The sequence below is a fragment of the Rhinolophus sinicus genome, linkage group LG09 (assembly GCF_036562045.2).
Source record: "Rhinolophus sinicus isolate RSC01 linkage group LG09, ASM3656204v1, whole genome shotgun sequence".
In the NCBI taxonomy this organism is placed as follows: Eukaryota; Metazoa; Chordata; class Mammalia; order Chiroptera; family Rhinolophidae; genus Rhinolophus; species Rhinolophus sinicus.
The window spans coordinates 55,705,923-55,722,812 of NC_133758.1; positions in this window are offsets into that span (position 1 = coordinate 55,705,923).

Here is a 16,890-nt window from a genome sequence, read left to right on the forward strand (position 1 = left end):
GGGAAGCATGGTAAGTGATAGGAGCACTAGGAGCATCTTTTGTGCTAACGAGGCAATTCTGGGTGGTCTCCTGGGTGGCTCCTGGATGGGGGCTGGTCACCAGGAAGACCAAGCCATGATTAGAAACTTGAAACTTTCAGCCACATCCTTTATTCTCCAGAATAGGAGAGGGGCTGGAAATGGAGCTAATAATTTGTCATGCTTATTTATGTGAGGAAGCCTCTATAAAATCCCAACAGTATGGGGTTTGAACAGCTTCCAAGTTGGTGAATATAGCCACATACCAGGAGGGTGATGCACCCCCAACTCCACAAGGACAGAAGCTCCTTCACTGAGGACCCTCCCAAACCTGGCCCTATGTGTCTCTTTTTCTGGCTGTCCATCCATATCCTTTATCATATCTACTATTATATAATAAACTGATAAACATAAATTTTTCCCTGGGTTTTGTGAGTCAACTCTAGCAATTTAACTGAATCGGTGGAGGGGGTCGTGGGAACCTCTGATTTGTAGACACGTCGGACAGTAGTTGTAGGTAAGCTGGGGACCAACTATTTGTAACTGACATCTGAAGTGGACGGCAGACTCATGAGAATGAGTCCTTAACGTATGGAATCAGATGCCATTTCCCAGTAGATAGTGTCAGAATTTAGTTAAATTATAGGATACCCAGTTAATGTCATAGAAAATTGCTTGATGGGAGAAAACCCCATGCACGTCTTGTGTCAGTGTTGTGAGTACGGTAGTAAGTAAGAATAAAGGAGAAACATAGAGGGGAGAAAAGATGGTTTTTGTTTTGTTTTTACAAGGATTGTATGAAAAAAAATGCTTTTGAAAAGCTGAGAGCTATTGAGAGCACACAGAGAATTCTTCCAATAGATTTCTTAATATTGGTGCTACAAATGGACCTGCGGAAATTAACTCTTAAGGTACTTAACTTTGCTCAATATAGAAAGTAGCAATAAGAACCTAGTTTTACTTCATCATTTCAAACATTTTCACAAGGTTATTTCATCCTTCTGATGGTTGTGAAAATCCCACACTTGATGAGAAAATAGAAAGGAGAATATTCTTGCAGTTATATCTCTATTGCATTTTTGCAGCCAAACATCAGAGTCAATGTGCCTAAAATGTGATGTGTTCTAGATTGGGATGACCTGCTCCAGGTCTTCAGCGTTTCACACTCACTCTCATCTCCATGTCAACCTACTCTGGGCTGGTCATCTCACCTTCTGAGGGCTGACTTAATATCAGCGAGAAGGACATTTTAGTGGGTATTCAGAATAGCAATAGAAAAAATAAATAGCATGTATTTATTTTAAACATATCTTGTAGCAAATTACATTTTTAATGTTTTGTGTTTAAATCATATGTCATGATAAGATTTTCATAACATTTTACATTACTCTAGAGGTAATTAATGAAAATTGACAATAATAAAAATAGTAGAAATATGTCAAAATATCATTTTTCTTACATGTCTATCATATACAAAAATTACAAAAGTGAAATAAACAAAACCAAGAAGAAAACCCATAAATTTATCATTCAGACATAAACACTAAAACTGTCTTTCCATTTATTTGTAAAAGACTACATCTGCTTATTTGTTAAAATAAATGACAAAATATACTGTCTTAAAATACATATTTAATATTTACAATATTGGGAACATCTTTACATACCATTACCTATTCTTCTGCAACAACACTCTAACGACCACGTCACATGCCATGTTTTACCATTTATTAACCAGTCCCCTTATTGGTGTCAACATGCTTTGTTTCTCATTATTCACTAGCATTATAAGCAGTGACTCAATTGCAAATGAAACTTTTGTACAATTGTGGCTTTTGAGTTTGTAAAAGAAAATTAATAACTGATTTAAAACAGTTTCAAAGCATTAAAAAAACAGACTCACTTAGTTTTAACTGGATTGAATAAAACAAAAAATTCAGCAGTTTGTCAAGAACTCTGGTGAGAGTAAATAACATGAGGTTTTAATTTTGGTACAAAAGCCTGAAATATTGTTATAATTTATTTAGGTTATTAAAATAGCTCAGAATAATAGCAGCATTATATTACTTAATAGCATGTATTGTGTGAATCACATACTATCTAATATACATCATACTAATGTAACTGATAGTTATGAGTATTCTGGAAACCTTCTCTAAAGCCATTTGGTATTAATGATCTTTTTGTTCTCCAGAATCTAAATTCTCCTACATTCAGTCCTGAAAACACACACACACACAGAGGAGACTAACATTTACTGTGAGTTTATCAAACACATAGTTGGTAGCTGTTTAAATCTGACTCTGTAATGTAAACTATTATATCAGGTTTCTAATTGTATCTATTTGAAAATAGCACTCTCCTCTCTTTTAAATAATTAAGTGATTTTATTATCACAATTAAATGAAGGCAAACAATCACTATTTTATGTGAGAAGAAACAAAACATTAGCTGTTTAACTTTCTCTAGATAGCATAAAAGCATTTGACAAACACCAGCACCAACCACATTATCCCGAGTTTCAGAACATAGCAAAAGCAAGACAACAATGATCAAAATAGAGGTAGATAAACATAAAACAGACTTTTCCCAAATATTTTTCTTTTTTAATGTTATTGTACAAATTTAATGTTTTCTATAACCATTTGAGACATATTGTTCTCTAAATGTTTAGCAATAAACTTATTTTTAATGTGGTTTCATAGTTTTATCTTAAATAATGCCATCATATATGCTAATAATTTCCTTAATGAGGACTTATTTGACAACTGGGACCTGAAGTATTGAGCAATAATGAAATATTTCCCTTCTTGATTGTCCTTGTGTTTCAGGGTGGCATACTGAGTCTCCCAGTTCCCAGGAAGAAATCAAAAGCAATGTCTCTGAAATCATGTATGACGGACACAAATGACTAAAAATAATGATCACATTTGGGTATTTTTCTAACATTTACTGACTGTACAACTGTCATGCTTTCTTATCAGAAAATTCGTAGTTCAAATAAAAGTGTAGTCATGAAATTCTCAAAATTACTTTCACAGTTTGAAATGTCTCCAAAGCCAATTACACATATTTGCACATTCCTGATAAGGTCCCAGAAGACAAGTGTCTTGCCTTATAGCTTTACAAATATATCTCTGAAAATTTCTCCGAAAATAAGACCTAGCCAGACAATCTGCTCTAATGAGTCTTCTGGAGCAAAAATTAATATAAGACGCAGTCTTATTTTACTACAATATAAGACCGGGTGTAATATGATAAAATATAATTAGTATAATATAATATAATACAATATAATACAATATAATAATAATACCGGGTTTTGTATTAATTTTTGCTCCAAAAGATGCATTAGAGCTGATTATCTGGCTAGGTCTTATTTTTGGGGAAACACGATATTATAAGTGTAGAACATGGAAATCATCTTTATTTCTTTAAAAACACTGACAATAATTTCAACTAAAATCATGCAGCATTGTAAAATTACCCTATTTTATGGCTTGATTTGTAACCCATTTCCCTGATAATAAATGGAGATTTGATGGAAAATCCAGTTTGGTGTACATCTAAGTGCCATAGAGGCTCAGAGAGCCACAAGCTTTATAAAGTTCCACATTGGGAATTCTATAAAGTGGAGGAAGTGGACAAATCTCCAAACTGATGAAATGTAGTGATGGATTTGAATTTTCAGATCTAAGCAAAACAATGTTTTGCTGTAAGGAAAGGATGGCCCAGCTGCGGCAGGCCTATTCAGTTTTGAACCTTCTGGCTGGGCAAGAGGGCATTTATACTCTGGACATTGCTGTGCAGTTCTGTTTCCAACAGTTTCTGAAGGTGGAAATGAGATAATGATAGAAGAATAAGTGAAAATAGCTCAGACGATTTAGTGCTGACTTTTAACATCCTCTGACATGAGCAATCCGTGGAGTGATACTTCACTTCCTCTTTCTGTTTTCTTTGTGCTTTCCAAAGGTTCCTTATGCTTCTTTGAGCAGTCTAGAGATAGGATAGTACCAGAACTGGTTAATTAATCAGATCTACAAATTCCTCCTGGATGAGGTTCTTTCCAGCCCTCCTCTAGAGTATTTACTTCATCTACAAGCAGCTCTATCTTGGGCATAGATTGCTGTACAATTCCCAACACTGCTCCCAATGTCTCCTTATTAGGAGCAAAGACACTTTTCAAAAAGCTCCACAGCAGACTGCCATTCACATCCCATTGGACAGAACTGGGCAACCTATTGGCTTAAATTATCAGATTCGATTTCTGAGCTGGAAATTCGGTTTCTCCTGGAAGAGGAGTTATCTCTTTGAACAAACAGGAGTGCTCATAGGAAGTAAGTCTGTGGGCAGTAAGAGTGACTTGCTCAGGACACAGTGCCTCTTGTTCCTTTCCTGGGCAGCACTAAGCTTTATGTGTAACTCCTACTTGAATTTTCTACAAAGCTGTGCTTTCCTGCCTTGGGTGGGCAGCTCAATCACTTTTTGGAGATACATATTCCCCTTAGTTGACTGACTCCAGTGCCATGATAGTCTCCCCCACATGCTATGCTCTTTGCTTAATATTAGGAAATGTTGAAATGTTTAATTCTATCTAATATCATGGGAACAAATTTACTAGCAGACTATAAAAATATAACAAATGCAGTATAATTTGGCATCCACAGTAACATGTTCCATGAAAAACAGAAAGAGAACTAAGCATAGTTGATTATTTCAAGATAGTTCTGTTTTGCTTCTTTTATTACTTTCTTGTAATAGAAAAGAAATAGAAGATGTGCCAATGAGCAAGTGGGTGCAGGCACCAAAGGCTTTACTTATTGGAAAAACCTTAGAATTGCAAAATTTATGAATAACAACTGGATGTTTTTCTAAATATTAAGGAGAAGCCACCATTTTTCAGTTTTAGCAGAAAAATATTTAATTAATCCCATGAAGTACTTACATTCTACAAGATCAACATTTGAGAAGACTTTCCCTGCACTGATCCCATAAAGCTGCTCCATACTTTTCTCCTGGTTTTCAAATTCCTATCTCACACATATTCTCTCATTATTAACCTTATCTTATCAATGAGAAGATAAAGGCCAGGCTTAAATTCCTTTACCTCTTCACCCAAATTGTCATGTTTATCTATTTTTTATTACATAAGTAATATGTGAATACATATTTATAAAGGATTCACAAAATAAGTAAAAACATAGTAAAATGTGTTTCACCCACTGGCAGAAAATGTCTTTCTCACCTTTTTCCTCAGTAATCAGACCCCCAGATTTTTATTAGTCATGTTGTCACCCAAGATACAGACTGTATTTTCTAGCTTCCCAGACAGTTGGGAGTGGCCAAGTGACTAAATTCTGGCCAAGAGATTTAAGTGGAAGTGGTCTGTGCAACCTCTAGGAAGTTATCAGAATTTTACTTCTTGTTGTCTACCATGTAGATGTGATAGCTGGACTTAAAGCAACCATCATACTTTAATCTCATTGTTCCAGCATGCATACTTTCCATGCTGGAGCAATGAGATTAAAGGACTCTGAGTTCCCATACCACTGAATTCACCATAAGAGATCTAGACTGCCTACCTGCAATGTTATGTGAGTGAAAAATCAACTTTTACATCTCTTAAGCGGCTGTTTTTTGCATTTACTTTCTAGCATCTGAATAACATTTCAACTACTCTTCCCCCATTTAATCTTGACCCTCACCTTTGGTTCTGTTCTTAGAAGTAAAACTACAACAGTTTAGTGTGTACCTTCCTGCTCTTTTCTATGAATTTTCCTCAAATATGTATATGAACACATATACACATATGGATTGGGTGTAATTTTTTTCTAAAATTGGTTCACTTATTATCTTCTTTTACTTTCATTCATGAGGAATGAGTTTCTCTTCTTTTTTCCAAATGTAAGTCTTCCATCTGTCAGTGTCCCCTTCCCTTCATATGCCCCTGCATTGCCTTTAGCAATGGTGTTTTTTAAGTAATGCTTTGTAAATATGTAAAAATAGACATTCTTTTTTTTTAGTTTCAAGTGTACAAAACAATATAATAGTTAGACATTTACACCCCTCACATATCATCCTCCCCCAATCTACTACCCCTCTGACATCGTATACAGCTGTTACAATTCTATTGACTCTATTCCCTATGCTGTACTCCATATCTAGTGAATATATATATATATATATATATATATATATATATATATAAAATTGTAGTTGACATTCAGTATTATTCAGCTTCAAGTGTACAGCACAGTGGTCACACATCTACACCATTCATAAAGTGGTCCCCCAATAAAAAAAATAGACGTTCTTTCAAATGCAATTTCTATACCTCAGAATCAGGGCATGGAGTCATTTGTAGGAGGACTGGTGATTTTTCAGTGTTTTACTGGTTACCTGGAAAAAGCCAACTGGCCCAACTGTCCTCTCATTTATTTTGATGGAGTTTCAGGCTGGGGATCTGGAGTGGGCAATACCTCCAGCAGTAGGGAAGTTAAATTAACATTCCAACGCTGACTATATCGAGTTACAGAAAGCCACTCAGGCTTTCACCCTGGGCAAATGACCTGAAGTTGTTCAGAGCAGTGAAACATGCATTTTATCTGAGAAAAGAGATTATAGACTGATCCAGGCTCTGAACTTTGTTCAAGGCTGGGTCAACTGTTCTTCCAGGTGATAGCCCTAGCTAATGACAGATTCAGAAGCAGAATTTATGCTGTCTGTTCCTCCCTCTTTCTGGTTAAATGAACTGAGGCTAAAAAACTTGAGACAGTAATACAGTTTAAGGATTTTAACAGTGGTGTGAAAAACAAGCAAAAAGAACATCATGGTCTGGAATGGATTGTCAAAATGGCTGCGTGAGGTAAGCCTCTGGAAATCTCCCCTGGAATTTACAACAAATTGAAAAACTATAACTCCACAAAGGACACCCTGCACAGCAGACAGGGAAGACAAAGCGTCTCACTACTGAATTAACCTAAAGGTGGGCAAATAGCGCGAGCAGGGGGGAGGGAACGGAGAAGTGCAAAGATGGAGACCCATGGGCTCAGGATGCAGACCTAACTCAGTACTCTGAGCTTGCTGCATCCCGGAGCTATCGCAGCTATGGGAGAGGGAAGCACTCGGACTGCTAGGGCTCCATTTATGGACCACTGGGCCAAAGAAACAGCATATAACAAGACTGAACCCAACACTCACGGCAGAGACCTCGGAGCAAAGACTGAGGGAAGAAGGATGAAAATGGTGGTTTAAGCCCTCACTGCCGAGCAGAAAAATGAAAGCATTAGGCACTAGACTAGCTGCCCCCCCCCAACCCTCCCAGAGCTCGCCCAACCCCGACCTGCCCAGTGCTAGAAGCAGAACAGTAGCAGTGTCAGATCAAAAGAACAGAATATTTGCTGTTCTGAGAACTGTGGACCAGAGACACAGATTCGCAGCCCAACTAGTTCCAGTAAAGGAGAGGGAGCTGTGGAAGCAAGACTGGCTGTGGTGGTGGTTGCTGCCATTGCTCTGGGCCACCTCTACACACACCACCCGCCCTGCCCCACCTATCTGGACAGATCCCTACAGGAGTAAACAGAACTGCTGAAATATACAGGCTCAGAGTCTCATGCAGGAAAAGCTTTGGAACTTCAAATGCTCTCTGCACACTCACACGGACACTACACCGGGTGACCCAGTAGAACTATTAAAAGAAGAGAAGTTCATCTCCCAGGGAATCCCCCCATTGTGTGAGAAGCTGGAATAGTGCAGAAAAAATATAGCACTACCGTGTGAGAGAGAAAAAAAGGCTGCAGTCGGAGAGAAAATAAAACATTCTACCAACAAGTACTGGAAAACAAAAGAAAGACCTCTTCCTATCAACGTGTTGAGGAAGCCACTCCTGTAGATGTCTAGGAAGAGAAATAGTAAATCAGTAATTACCATTAATAACCAAGGCAACAAGACAGCTCAGAAAGAAAGTGAGAAGTCTCCAGAAAAGGAAGTTAAAGATATGGAAATATGTGACTTAAATGACAGAGAATTCAAGATTGCAGTTCTGAAAAAACTCAACGAGATGCAAGAACACACAGAAAGGCAGTTTAATGAACTCAAAAACACAATCAAAGAACATGAGCATTTTACAAAAGAGATTGAAATTTTTTAAAAGAACCAAATAGAATTTCTGGAGATTAAGAACTCAGTAGAAGAAATAAAGAACGAAATTACCAACTTAGGTAGTAGAGTTGACCAGAAGGAGGAAAGAATCAGTGACATTGAAGATAGAAACCTGGAAATGACAGGGATGGAAGAAGAAAGAGACTTGAGAGTTAAAAGAAATGAAAGAACGCTACAAGAACTTTCTGACTCCATCAGAAAGAGCAATATAAGAATAATGGGCATACCAGAAGGAGAAGAAAGAGAGAAGGGAACAGAGAATATATTCAAACAAATTGTCGATGAGAACTTCCCAAACTTGTGGACAGAACTGGATCCTCGAATCCAAGAAGCAAATAGAACACCTAATTACCTCAATCGCAACAGGCCTTCTCCAAGACACATTGTATTGAAGCTGTCTAAAATCAACAACAAAGAAAGAATCCTCAAGGCAGCCAGGGAAAAGAAGACGGTAACCTAAAAAGGAAAGCCCATTTAGAGTATCATCAGATTTTTCGGCAGAAACTCTACAAGCCAGGAAGGAGTGGAACCAAATATTCAAACTATTGAAAGAAAGAAATTATGAGCCAATAATAATATACCCAGCAAAGATATCCTTTAGATATGAAGGAGGAATAAAGACCTTTCCAGACATACAGAAGCTGAGGGAATTTTCTAATACACAATCTGCACTACAAGAAACACTAAGGGAGGCTATTTGACCACCATCAACAGGAACAATTTGTGGCAACAAAACCATAAAAGGGGGGAGAGTAAAGGCCTGAACCAGAACATGGGAATGGAGAAAGTAAGCAAGCTGAAGGAAATGGAATACTCTAAATATCAAACTTTCTTTTACATAAACTTAAAGGTAACCACTCAAAAAACATCCAGAACTGAAATATGTACTGTAATAAAAGAAGAAACAGAGGGAAACATCAAAGAATACCACCACACAGAAATAATAGACAACGAAAAGGAAGAAAAACAATGGAGCCACAGTCTTACCAGAAAACTAAAGACAGAATGATAGGAAATCCTCACATATCAATAATCACCCTAAATGTAAATGGACTGAACTCACCAATAAAAAGGCACAGAGTAGCAGATTGGATCAAAAAATTAACCCAACCATATGCTCTCTAAGAGACAAATCTCAGCTACAAGGACAAGCATAAACTCAAAGTGAAACGGTGGAAATTAACACTGCAAGCAAATGGTACCCAGAGAAAATCAGGTGTAGTCATACTGATATCAGATGAAACAGACTTCAGGGTGAAAAAGGTAACAAGACACAAAAATGGATATTTCGTAATGTTAAAGGGGACTATAAAACAAGAAGACATAACAGTCATCAATATTTATGCCTCCAGTCAGGGAGAACCAAAATATACCAAGCAACTACTAACAGAACTGAAGGGAGAAATTGACCAAAACACAATTATATTAGGGGACTTAAATACATCATTAGAGGTAACCACTCAAACAGAAAATAAATAACGAAAGAGCAGCCCTAAATGACACATTAGATGAAATGGACATAACTGACATTTATAGATCACTTCATCCTAAAACTTCGGACTATACATTCTTTCTAGTGTACATGAAACATTCTCAAAGACAGACCACATATTGGGATATAAAATCAACCTCAGAAAATTTAAGAAGATTGAAATCATACCAAGCATATTCTCTGACCACAAGGCTTTGAAATTCGATATCAACTGCAAAAAGAAAACAGGAAAAAACACAAATACGTTTAAATTAAACAACATACTGTTAAAGAACGACTGGGTCAAAAAAGAAATTAGAGGAGAGATAAAAAGACACACAAAAACAAATGAGAATGAAAATACATCCTACCAAAATTTTGGGGGATGTGCAAAAGCAGTTTTAAGAGGAAAATTTGTATCATTACAGGCCTATCTCAAGAAAAAAGAAAAATCCCAAATAAATAACCTCATGTTACACCATAACGAAGTAGAAAAAGAAGAACAAGTGAAACCCAAGGTCAGCAGAAGAAGGAAATAATAAAAATCAGAGCAGAACTAAATGAAATAGAGAACAAAAAGACAATAGCAAAAATTAAAGTGACAAAGAGTTGGTTCTTTGAAAAGATTAACAAAATTAACAAACCCTTGTCTAGGCTCACTAAGATAAAAAGAAAGAAGACACTAATAAACAAAATCAGAAATGAAAAAGGGGAAATAATCACAGATGCCATAGAAATACAAAGGATCATCCAAGAATACTATGAATGACTATGTCACCAATTCAATAACCTAGAAGAGATGGACAAGTTCTTACAAATATGTAGCTCTCCTAGGCTGAACCAAGAAGAACTGGAGAATCTAAACAAACCGATCACCAGTAAGGAAATTGGTTCAGTCATCCAAAACCTTCCCAAAAACAACACTCCAGGACCTGATGCCTTCACTAGTGAATTCTACCAAACCTTCAAAGAAGACCTAATACCAATCCGGCTCAAACTCTTCCAAAAAATTAAAGAAGAGACAGTACTCCCTAACTCATTTTATGAGGCCAACATTACCCTGATACCAAAACCTGGTAAGGACAACACAAAAAAAGAAAACTACATACCAATATCTCTGATGAAGACAGATGAAAAAATCCTAAATAAATTCTAGCAATTCGAATGCAACAATGCATTAAAAAGATTATTCTTCACGACCAAGTGAGGTTCATCCCAGGGGCACAAGGATGGTTCAACATATTCAAATCCATCAATGTGATACATCACATAAACAAAATAAAGGACAAAAATCAAATGATTATATCAATTCATGCAGAAAAAGCATTTGACAAGATACAACATCCATTTATGGCTGAAACACTTAATAAAATAGGTATAGAAGGAAAATACCTTAACATAATAAAAGCCATATATGACAAACCCTCAGCTAATATCATAATTAATGGTGAAAAACTGAAGCCCTTTGCTCTACGTTCTGGAACATGACAGGGCTGTCCCCTATCCCTTCTGCTTTTCAACATAGTGTTGGAAGTCCTCACCAGAGCAATCAGGCAAGAGGAAGAAATAAAAGGCATCCAAATTGGCAATGAAGAAGTTAAAGTGTCACTATTTGAGGATGACATGATGCTATATGTACAAAACCCTAAGGACTCCTCCAATAGCTATTAGAAATGATCAATGAATACAGTAAAGTTGCCAGCTACAAAATCAATGTACAAAATCCATTGAATTCCTATATACTACCAATGAAATCTCAGAAAAGAATGAAAAAAAAATTCCTTTTGCAATTGCAGCGAAAATAATAAAATACCTAGGAATAAAATTAACCAAGGATGTGAAAGACCTGTATGCTGAAAACTACAAGACATTATTAAAAGAAATTGAAGAAGACACAAAGAAATGGAAAGATATTCCATGCTCATGGATTGGAAGAATCAACATAGTTAAAATAGCCATATTGCCCAAAGCAATATACAGATTTAGTGCATTCCTCATCAAATTCCAAGTGGCATTTTTCAAAGAAATAGAACAAAAAATCATCAGATTTGTTTTCAACCACAAATGACCCCGAGTAGCCAAAGCAATCTTAAGAAAAAAGAACAATATTGGAGGTATCACACTCCCTGACTTTAGCTTGTACTACAGGGCTACAATAATCAAAACAGCATGGTATTGCCAGAAAAACAGACACATAGACCAATGGAAAAGAATTGAGAATGCAGAAATAAAACCACATAAATATAGACAGATAATTTTTGACAAAGAAGCAAAAAGATACAATGGAGAAAAGACAGCCTCTTCAATAAATAGTGCTGGGAGAATTGGAAATCCACGTGCAAAAGAATGAAACTGGACTGCTCTCTGTCATCATGTACCAAAATTAATTCAAAATGGATCAAAAATTTAAGCATAAGACCTAAAACAATAAACTGCATAGAAGAAAACATACGTACTAAACTTATGGACCTAAAACTTTCAAAGAGCATTTTATGAATTTGACTCCAAAGGCAAGGGAAGTAAAAGCTAAAATAAATGAATGGGACTATAAAAAAATTTACAAGCTTCTGCCCAGCAAAAGAAACCATCGACAAAATTAAGAGGCAACCAACTGAATGGGAGAAGATTTTTGCAAACAATACCTCCGATAAGGGGATAATATCCCAAATATACAAGGAACTCATGAAACTGAACAACAAAACAACAAACAACCCAATTTTTTTTTTTGGGGGGGGTGACAATTGTTAGTAAAATTACATAGATTTCAAGTGTACAATTCTGTATTACATCATCTATAAATCCCATTGTGAGTTTACCACCCAGAGTCTCCTTCATCACCATATATTTGATCCCCCTTACCCTCATCTTCCCCCCCACCCCCCTTAACCTCTGGTAACCACTAAACTATTACCTGTGTCTATAGGTTTTTGTTTCTCATTTGTTTCTCTTGTTCTTTTGTTGTTTTTGGTTTATATACCACATAACAGTGAAATCATATGGTTCTCTGCTTTTTCTGTCTGACTTATTTCGCTTAGCATTATATTCTCAAGATCCATTCACTTTGTCACAAATGTTCCTATATCATCGTTTCTTACTGCCGAATAGTATTCCATTGTGTATATATACCACAACTTCTTTATCCATTCATCGATCGAAGGACATTTTGGTTGTTTCCATGTATTGGCCCCCGTAAACAAAGCTGCAATGAACATTGGAGCACACGTGTCTTTATCTATAAATGTTTTCAGATTTTTTGGGTAGATACCCAGGAGAGGGATTGCTGGATCATATGGCAATTCTATTCGCAATTTTTTAAGGAACCTCCACACTGCCTTCCATAGTGGCTGCACAAGTCTGCATTCCCACCAACAGTGTATGAGGGTTCCTTTTTCTCCACAGCCTTTCCAACACTTGTTACTATTTGTCTTGTTGATGACAGCCATTCTGACTGGGGTGAGGTGATATCTCATTGTGGTTTTGATTTGCATTTCTCTGATGATTAGTGATGTTGAGCATTTTTTCATATGTCTATTCGCCATTTGTGTGTCCTCTTTGGAGAAATGTCTCTCCAGGTTCTCTGCCCATTTTTCAATTGGGTTGTTTGTTTTTTTTGTTGCTGAGTTGCATGAGTTCCTTGTATATTTTGGATATTAGCCCCTTATCGGAGGCACTGTTTGCAAAAATCTTCTCCCATTCAGTTTGTTGCCTCTTTATTTTGTCGATGGTTTCTTTTGCTGTGCGGAACCTTTTAAGTTTCATATAGTCCGATTGATTTATTTTAGCTTTTACTTCCCTTGCCTTTGGAGTCAAATTCATAAAGTGTTCTTTGAAAGTTTTAGTTTTATTTGTTGATTGTTTCTAATAGCTTTTTGGTGGCGTCTTAGGGTTTCTATATATACCATGATGCCATCAGCAAAAAGTGACAATTTAACTTCTTCATTTCCAATTTGGATGCCTTTTATTTCTTTCTCTTGCCTGATTGCTCTGGCGAGGACTTCCAACACTATGTTAAAAAGCAGAGGTGATAGGGGACAGCCCTGCCGTGTTCCTGAACGTAGAGTAAAGGGCTTCAGTTTTTCACCATTAATTATGAGATTACCTGTGGGCTTGTCATATATGGCCTTTATTATGTTAAGGTATTTTCCTTCTATACCTATTTTATTAAGTGTTTTAATCATAAATGGATGTAATATCTTGTCAAATGCTTTTTATGCATCAATTGATATAATCATATGATGTTTGTCCTTTATTTTGTTTATGTGATGTATCACATTGATGGATTTGCAGATGTTGAACCATCCTTGTGCCCCAGGGATGAACACCAGTTGGTTGTGATGAATTATCTTTTAAATGCATTGTTGTATTCAATTTGCTACAATTTTGCTTAGGATTTTTGCATCTGTATTCATCAGAGATATTGGTCAGTAGGTTTCTTTTTTCTGTTGTCCTTACCAGGTTTTGGTATCAGGGTAATGTTGGCCTCATAAAATGAGTTAGGGAGTACTGTCTCTTCTTCAATTTTTTGGAAAAGTTTGAGCAGGATTGGTATTAGATCCTCTTTGAAGGTTTGGTAGAATTCACTAGTGAAGCCATCTGGTCCCGGACTTTTGCTTTTGGGAAGGTTTTTGATGACTGATTCAATTTCATTACTGGTGATCGGTCTGTTTTGATTTTCCAGTTCTTCATGTTTCAGCCTTGGAAGGCTATATGTTTCTAAGAACTTGTCCATTTTTTCTAGGTTATTGAATTGGTGACATATAGTCCTTCATAGTATTCTTGGATGATCCTTTGTATATCTGTGGCATCTGTGATAACTACCCCTTTTTCATTTCTGATTTTGTTGATTAGTGTCTTCTCTCTTTTTATCTTAGTGAGTCTAGCCGAGGGTTTGTCAATTTTGTTAATCGTTTCAAAGAACCAGGTCTTTGTCACATTAATTTTTTCTGTTGTCTTTTTGTTCTCTATTTCATTTAGTTCTGCTCTGATTTTTGTCATTTCCTTTCTTCTGCTGACCTTGGGTTTCACTTGTTCTTCTTTTTTGAGTTCTTTAAGGTGTACATGAGGTTATTTATTTGTGATTTTTCTTGTTTCTTGAGATAGACCTGTAATGATATAAATTTCCATCTTAAAACTGCTTTCGTTGCATCCCAAAAATTTTGGTAGGATGTATTTTCATTGTCATTTGTTTCTATATATCTTTTGATCTCTCCTATTATAGCTTCTTTGACCCAGTCGTTCTTTAAAAGTATGCTGTTTAATCTCCATGTATTTGTGTTTTTCCTGCTTTCTTTTTGCAGTTGATATCCAATTTCAAAGCCTTGTGATCAGAGAATATGCTTGGTATGATCTCAATCTTCTTAAATTTTCTGAGGTTAGTTTTATGTCCCAATACACGGTCTTTCCTTGAGAATGTTCTATGTGTACTAGGAAAATATGTGTAGTCTGATGTTTTAGGATGAAGTGTTCTATAAATGTCAATTATGTCCATTTCATCTAATGTGTCATTTAGGGCTGATATTTCATTATTCATTTTCTGTTTGGATGATCTATCCATAGCTGTCACTGACATATTTAGGTCCCCTAGTATAATTGTGTTTTGGTCAATTTCTCCCTTTAGCTTTGTTAGTAGCTGCTTTGTATATTTCAGTGCTCCCTGATTGGGGGCATAATTACTGATGACTGTTATGTCTTCTTGTTGTGTTGTTCCCTTTATCATAATGAAATGTCCATCTTTGTCTCTTGTTACCTTTATCACCCTGAAATCTGTTTCATCTGATATCAGTATAGCTACACCTGATTTTCTCTGAATAGCATTTGCTTAGAGTGTCGATTTCCACCCTTTAACTCTGAGTATATGCTTGTCCTTGTAGCAGAGATGCATCTCTTAGAGACAGCATATGTTTGGGTTTTGCTTTTTGATCCAATCTGCTACTCTGTGCCTTTTTATTGGTGAGTTCAGTCCATTTACATTTAGGATGATTATTGATATGTGAGGATATCCTGTCATTCTGTCTTCAGTTTTCTGGTAAGGCTGTGTCTCCATTGTTTCTTTGCCTTTTTTTTGTTGTCTATTATTTCTGTGTGGTGGTATTCTATGATGTTTCCCTCTGTTTCTTCTTTTATTACAGTATATATATCAGTTCTGTATTTTTTTTGAGTGATTACCCTTAAGTTTATGTAAAACAATGTTTGATATTTTGAATATTCCATTTTCTTAAGCATGCTTACTTTGTTCATCCCATATTATGGTTCAGGCCTTTACTCTCTGCCTTTTTACGTTTTGAATGCCACAAATTGTCCCTGTTGATGGTGGTCGAATAGCCTCCTTTTTTATTTCTTGTAGTGCAGGTCGTGCATTAGAAAATTCCCTCAGCTTCTGTATGTCTGGAAAGGTCTTTATTACTCCTTTGTATTTAAAGGATATCTTTGCTGGGTATATTATCCTTGGCTCATAATTTCTCTCTTTCAATAGTTTGAATATTTGGTTCCACTCCCTCCTGGCTTATAGAGTTTCTGCTGAAAAATCTGATGATAATCTAATGGGCTTTCCTTTGTAGGTTACTGTCTTCTTTTCCCCGGCTGCCTTGAGGATTCTTTCTTTGTCACTGATTTTTGACATCTTCAATACAATGTGCCTTGGAGAAGGCCTGTTGGGGTTGAGGTAATTAGGTGTTCTATTTGCTTCTTGGATTCGAGGGTCCAGTTCTGTCCACAAGTTTGGGAAGTTCTCATCGACTATTTGTTTGAATATACTCTCTGTTCCCTTCTCTCTTTCTTCTCCTTCTGGTATGCCCATTATTCTTATATTGCTCTTTCTGATGCAGTCAGAAAGTTCTTGTAGAGTTCTTTCATTTCTTCTAAGTCTCAAGTCTCTTTCTCTTCCATCCTGTCTTTTCCAGGTTTCTGTCTTTGATGTCACTGATTCTTTCCTCCATCTGGTCAATTCTACTACCTAAGCTGGCTATTTCATTCTTCATTTCTTCCATTGCATTCTTACTCTCGAGAAATTCTATTTGGTTGTTTTTTAAATTTCCATCTCTTTGGTAAAATGTTCATGTTGTTCTTTGACTGTGTTTCTGAGTTCATTGAACTGCGTTTCTGTGGTTTCTTGCATCTCGTTAAGTTTTTTCAGAACTGTAATCTTGAACTCTCTGTTATTTAAGTCACATTTTTCCATATATTTAAGTTCCTTTTCTGGAGACTTTTCACTTTCTTTCTGTGCTGTCTTTTTGCCTTGGTTA